Source organism: Psittacula echo, assembly GCF_963264785.1.
Source record: "Psittacula echo genome assembly, chromosome: 8".
Lineage (NCBI taxonomy): Eukaryota > Metazoa > Chordata > Aves > Psittaciformes > Psittacidae > Psittacula > Psittacula echo.
In genome coordinates this window covers 9,332,014-9,338,841 of record NC_137744.1, presented here as the reverse complement: position 1 = coordinate 9,338,841, position 6,828 = coordinate 9,332,014, and positions in this window count along the sequence as shown.

Genomic DNA, 6,828 nt, shown 5'->3' with positions numbered 1-6,828 from the left:
TTTCCAGGTCAGCCCACGGGAGCTGGTCCCCCTGTCCCCTGCCACCAGGCATCATCCCAGCCCTGGACTGCCATCGGAGGCTTTGCTGTGCCCCCCATCAGCCACACCTCTGGGGCTTTCCTTCCCTGAGCTGCAGACATACCCGAATAACCCGCCCGGCAGCTCCTGCTCTCTTTATTGTGTTTTCCCAAGTCAATGGATAACTTTACAGCCCGGGCCATAACAACATCCAACGCAGTAACCTCAGGGAGGCCGCTCTCTGCTGCGGGAGATGAGCCCGGTGACGGCGGGGAAGGGACAGGGAAGTTCACATCTAAAACCATGCTCAAAGTCACTGCCATGTCCAGCAGCACCCATGGGCAGAGCTCGGTGCTGCTCGGCCAGGCTGGGGATGCAAGGTGGGCATCCACAGACCTTCCCCAGATCCCCATGGAGGATGGATTAGGTTTCCTCCCACTCCATCCCACCAGACCACGGGCACAGCTGCTGCTGTGCAGCTACTTTGCTGTCCCATAGTGGGGGGATTTCCAGCCTTCCTGTCCCAAATCATCCCAAGGGGGTAGAGGGAGACCAAACCCTTGCTGAGCCTCCTCCACTGAGCTGCCCATCTCCTCCTGCCATGGTGAGTCCCATTGTTTTCCAGGTGCCAGACACATCCTGGTGGCATCAGCATTGCTTCCTTATGGATGCCAAGCAAAAACCCCTTTGGGTCCTCTCCAGTTGATGCCTTCAGCTCCTGGCCATGACCATGCGGTAGGACTCCCTTCTCCAGGCTTTCACCTCTAGTTTTTACCCCCCCTCTGCCTCCCTCCTTTCCTCCCTGTCCTTGACCAGCTGCGATCCTGGCATTCCTGCAGCTTTAACAGCCCCATAACCGCGGTCAATGCAATCGAAGCAGGTTTTACAGCAGCGTTGCTTCATCACCACAGCACAAACAAGGTGAAGATGATACCGGTGGCTGGGGGGACACTGCAGGCAGTGAAAGCCATGGGGTGGGTATGGGGGGTCCTCCTGATGGCTGGGTCTGCAGGGAGAGGGGCTTTGGGCAAGAGATGAGGTCCTGCTCTTCTGAGGAGCCCGGGGGGGATGAGCCTGAGCTCCCAGCTCCCAATGGAGCTGTGCTCCCGATTTGTCTGTAGGAAAGGGATTTATTTCTTTAATTGCTGCCTCTCCTCTGTGTTTCGGGGGGGAACTGACCCAAAGGGACCTGAGCAACGCCTGCATCTTTCCACTGGGGACAACCCAACACAAACCAACTCCTGAGCACCCAAAGGGACTGCATCCTCCCAGGACATCCCTGACTTCGAGATGGACTCAGCACTCCTCGAGTCAGCAGCTGACCTTCAGGCTGGGTCAGACCTTCCGTGATGCCATCTGAGTGAAGCAGAGCATCACCATCCCCAGCGAACAGAACAGGTTGGGGGCCCGGGCAGGGAAAGGGCCAGGATGCAGAACGAGGGCATGGATAACCCTGTACTCCACTCGGGACCGTCCATGGGTGTGTTGGTGCCTTCTTGCTGCCCTCAGCACCACCAATGTGCTCCAGCCATCCCTTCCCTCAAACCTGGGGGTGATACAAACCACTTTTAGCAATGGAGACAGAGATGGGTGAGCTTGACAGGCTGCTCTCCAAAGAGGATGGCTTGAAGACCAGACTGGGGCTGGCCGTGGCAGCCCCATCCAGGCTCTCCTCCAATGCCTTCTCCGGGGTTTTCCTGCCACAGCTCCGTCAAGGAAGGACACCTCAGTTTCACATGCCATAAAGCAGCCACTCTCTGGACTCTCCTGACGTCAGGGCACATCTCCCTGTTACTCACTATCGTGGTGATCTGAGCAGGAACAGCCTGGCTGCACTGACAGAGCAAAGTCCGGAGCGCAGTGGAGCTGAAGGGCTGGGGGCAGGACAGGGTTCGAGCATGTGATGGCTCCTTCCATGGGAATGTGTTTAGGAAAGATGAACAGCATCCATGAGACCATGCATCCAACATGAGTTCCCATGAGTGCCTGCAGAGCAGGAGATGCCTCCAAAGGAGGTGCGTGGTACCCAGCAGTCAGTCGTGGTGAGTCCATGGGGATGTCCACAAGCCTTTCCTCAGTCCCCAGCCATCAGCCCATGTCTCCTTCCCAGCCCCAAACCTCCCTCCCTACACTGCAGGTGGCTCTGATATCCTCATGCATGGGGATGGGGCACCCAGCACCAAACACACTGTGGAGAGGTGCAGCTGGATCCTTTCCTCTGGATCTGTACAGGATCTGCAGCAGAACTCCCCAACTGCAGGGATGTGGCAGCAAGAGGTTTGTGGCTCCATGTCCTGCTCTCCCTGGCCCCATAATCTTAATGACATCTGGGTCCCCAGGTTATTTTGCAAGCAATGGTGAAATGTGGGAACAACCGAGGGAGGAGAAAGGCTTGGAAAGTAAATCAGTGCAATGCTTAGGGACCAGCAAGAGGGTCTAGAAGCCACAGGAGAAGGATGTAAAGGAAGTCATCCAGCATCATAACAACGTTTGAGCTGAGGGAACTTAATGAGTAAAGAAAGAGGATTTTCTTCATTATAAATGTAGATAAACACAAGACCTGTGGAAGACAATTGAGAGTTGTTGGGGTTGCCATGATCCTGCAAGCATAGCAAAGGAGCCACTGGAGAAAGCAGATGGGATCTTGCCAGGAAAGGCTTAAAAAGAGACATTTAGTTCAGCCTGTGTGTATAGAGATGCATGTGTGTAGTTGTAGCTGTAGGTGTTTGTGCAGGTGCGTGCATGCAACAGGCATGAGCTCACCAGCCCTGGCTGAACCCCTCCTGGCTGTTTGCATATGTACCAGTGTGTGTACATATACACACACTAAAGTACACAGAGCGGGGGGTTGGACACCACGTCCCCAGCCCAACACTTCCTCCTGTGTCCCCTGCTCCCCGTAGTAAAGGTGGAGGGGATTAAACCCCAAGTCCTGCCCCTCCTCTCTCTTTGCTCAGCATTGCAACACCGGCTTGAGAAAGGGCTCAGCATTCCTCCAAAGCATCAGCTTAGGCCATGTAACAACACTCAGAGCGTTGCCCGGTGCTCCAGGCTTACACCCTGCATGCACCCTTCCCCGCTCCAATTCCCACTTTCCTAATTCACCCTAATAAAAAAGCTTCTTATCCTTTTCTTAAGCCTGTAAAATCAACACAGGCACAGGCAGCAGCGGGTAAAGGCAAGAAGAGCGTTTCAGGAGGGAACAGAAGAAAGACCACGTCTCCACGTGATAATGTTTTATTACAAAATAGGAGCTAGATTAATAGCTGTGGGGGAGTTCCAGGGGTGGGGAACGTAACAAAAGCATCACCAGGAAAATAAATCTTCCACCCAAGCTTTCCAGGTCCCAATTATGTTTGTTTGTCACATTGTGTTCATCTCGATCACTTCAACCCGCACAAACCCGCAAAGCGATACGTGCTCCTCTCCTATTTACAGTGATTTATGTCCCCACTATGATACAAAGGCAGCCTGGTGTTTGTTCCGCACCAAGCACAGGCTGGCAAACCCCTTCCGATGTCCCTGTCACCCCAGTGGAGGGATTCACCTGGGGTGGTGGCTGCCCCATCCCTGGCAGTGTTCAAGGCCAGGCTGGATGGGGTTTGTAGCAACCTGCTCTAGTGGAAGCTGTCCCTGCCTGTGGCAAGGATTGGAACTGGATGAGCTTTAAGGTCCCTTCCAACCCAAACTAGGCTGTGGTTCTAAGGGTCGCACACCCCAGCTATGTTGCTCAGTTCTGAGCCATCCCCCCCCATAGCAAAGAGGGACTTTGCTCATCAGCATCATTCCCCATCTCCTGAGGAATAGCCACCTAGAGCTACAATGAAATGCAAGGCTGAAGGCTGTCCTCTTCTGCACACCCACAAACAGAGAAATAAAACACAGGCCTTGCTCTGGGTTTCCTCTTCAGTTTTTAAGGTGTTGCCTTTGCACTCATAAAACATTTGCATATTGGTGTTTTGCATCCAGAGCAGCGGTGCTGCCTGGGCAGCAGGCTGTGGGTTTGTGTTGAGACACTTCTTCCTCTGTCCCCATCAAATCAAAGAAAACCAAATATATATATATATATACACGCATATATACACACACAGAGTCTGTGTGAGGAAGAGCAGATGCATTTTGCTGTACTGAAAAAACCCAAGATCATCAGGAAAATTAAAGCCGCCTGTTGGTTGTTTTTTGGCTTTGTACTGGTGTTCAACAAATGGGTTTTGAGCTCCATCAGCACAGCAAAGGAGGGAGAGATGGAAACAGGGGGGAAGCAGAGGTTTCCTTCTCATAAATAAGAAGGGGGCAATGAGACCGACCCCTTGGAGAGAGCCATAGGTAATGGTTAATCCCATGCCCAAGCTGATGGCACACATGGTGACTGGGTTGGCCCTGTGCTCTGTAGTTTGGCTCACACGTTTAGGAGGTGCAACCACAGCAGATGCACCCCAAAATTCATCTTCCTGCATGGAGGTTGCTGTTAGAGCCATGGGGGCTGCTGGGGGGATGCAGGGATGGTGATGCTGCAGGCTCACCATGCCAGGGCTCAGCCAGGGAGGAGGTGACCTGGTGCCAATGGAGCAAGGGAGAGCCCAGCAGGTTTCAGTATGGCCCCGTTGGATCCCTACCAGCCCCACTGAGCTTCCTGGAGACACCAGCGGGGACTGGCTGAGGCATCTCCACACCACCCTGGAATGCCTTTGGCATGAGCTCAATTTGCCCATGGCAGCAGACACGCACGTCCCTACACCTGCACCACCATGGTTTGTCCGTAATCAGAGACCTCCCTGAGGCTCTCCAGATCCATCTCTAGGCAAAAGCAAGAGGTAAAACTGCCCCTGCACACAGGCTTCAGGCCATGCACCCCTCCTACCCCCCTGTTTTGGGGGAGGGAGATGGCACTGCACACCCTATTCACTTACATGGTTCAACCCAACCTCCAAGGTGAGGTTGGACAATGAAGGAGTCCAGGTCATGGTGATGCCATTGGCAAGGTGTATCCTGAAAAGAAGACATCCTACAGCCATGGCAGATGGCAAACAGGCCCATTTGCTCCAGCACCCACCAATCCTCACTGAGCTGTGACAACAAGCAATGAAAGAGTTAGGAAAAGGACATGGAGGACATAGATGTAGTGAGCAAGAACTGATTCATGAGCCAGACTCTCCAATCCTCACTTGATCACTGTGTCAAGAGGGTGCTGTCATTGATCCCTCCAGCCAGGCAAAGGCCCTAGTGCTGAGGTTTTGAAAGCCCTCCCCATGTGCCTCAAGGCAATTCAGTGTCCTGACTTCACCCCTCCCTTCCCACCCTCCCTGGTGACATGGAGGATTCTTGCCAAAGAACCACTCGCTGCAGCCCTGCACCAGCCCTGAGCACAGCACCCATCCCAAAGCCTACACCACGCCATGCACCCCCAATACCAGACCAGCCGCGTGTGGGTGTGCTCAGTTTCATTCATCCAAGGCAAAGCACAACCAGGAGCCCAGCGGCTGGTTTTGGCCAAGGTGCAATTTGGCAATAGCAGAGAGGTGACCTCCAGATTCTACCACCTGAAGATGCCACAGTTCAGCGGGGCCTTTCACGTCCCACTGCAGACACCCATCGGTCTGCGCGTTAACTTCAACTTGCTGGAGGAGGGATAAGAGAGGAGGGTGGTGAGGGGGAAATCAATATTCTGTTGAACACACCGGGCCCATTATTTGTTCCTGATTTATTTATGGCCTGCACAGCTGCGGTTTAAACTGGCCTGGCCTGGTTCTTAAGCCTCAGCTTAACCCCTGCTAGACTGTGAAGAATGGCTGATGTGCCCCATGCATCACGGCACCCCACAGAAGAGGGATGGTGCCTTACAGAGCCTGAGGTGTGGTGAACCTGTGAGGTAGGTAACGTGATTGCAATCTCAACAGCAGGATTTATTGGAATTTGTTTCAAAACCCTTTTTTTGCCTCTTCTTTTCTGGCTGAACGGGATGAAATGGCAACAGCAGAACGAGTGTGGTTGGTGATGACTTGTGTGCGTGGTCAAGGCATGAGCAGTTGCCCAGTGCTTTTAGAGAAAGGCACAGTGTATTCAGGGAAACCAGAACTTTATAAGTGGCTTTTTGCAGTCCTCTGGGTTGCTTCAAGACTCATTCTGGTCCTCCCAGAGACACCTGAAGTCAAAACTCATCTTGGAAGCAGAAATGCTAAGGACGCAACCAAAGAACCTGGCCGAGCAGGGCAGACACTCGCAGCCCCGAGCGAGCTGGCTGCCAGGACACCTCAGGTGGGCTCAGCGGGACACAGATGATGGCTTCTATCGTCTAGTTTTGTGCTGTCCCTTGCTTGAAGGCACATCAGGTGAGTACATCACAGCTCCTTTCTTCTATTGCATGTTGGTGGTGCCACATCCACGAGGCAGTCCAAGAGGCTTGCACCAACCAGTCTGAAGTGAGACCTGTCACAGGCTACGAACCATCACAACCCTCCTCAGCTCACCAAAGGCACAGCCCTGAAAGGGGTAAAAGACATCCCAAAGGGCTCGAGACGTGAAGGACACTTGCTCCTGAGTGACAAATAAATAGCAGGTTTGCTGGAAGAAAGCCCTTCGGAATCCAATGTCCATCACCCCAGTGCCGCCAGGAGCCTCGTCATGAGATCAAGTCTTTGATTATAGCTCTTTAGAAAGATTTCCTTTAAAACCAGAAGCAGTTGGGGACAGGGCTATAGAGGGGGCATCCCCTATCCCTGCCCCTCCGGTTGATCACAGCATGGGTTTGTTCCTACGTACAAGAAGAGGAGAGGTCCCCTTGGGAAAGAATAGTTTCAGCTGCTCTTGGAG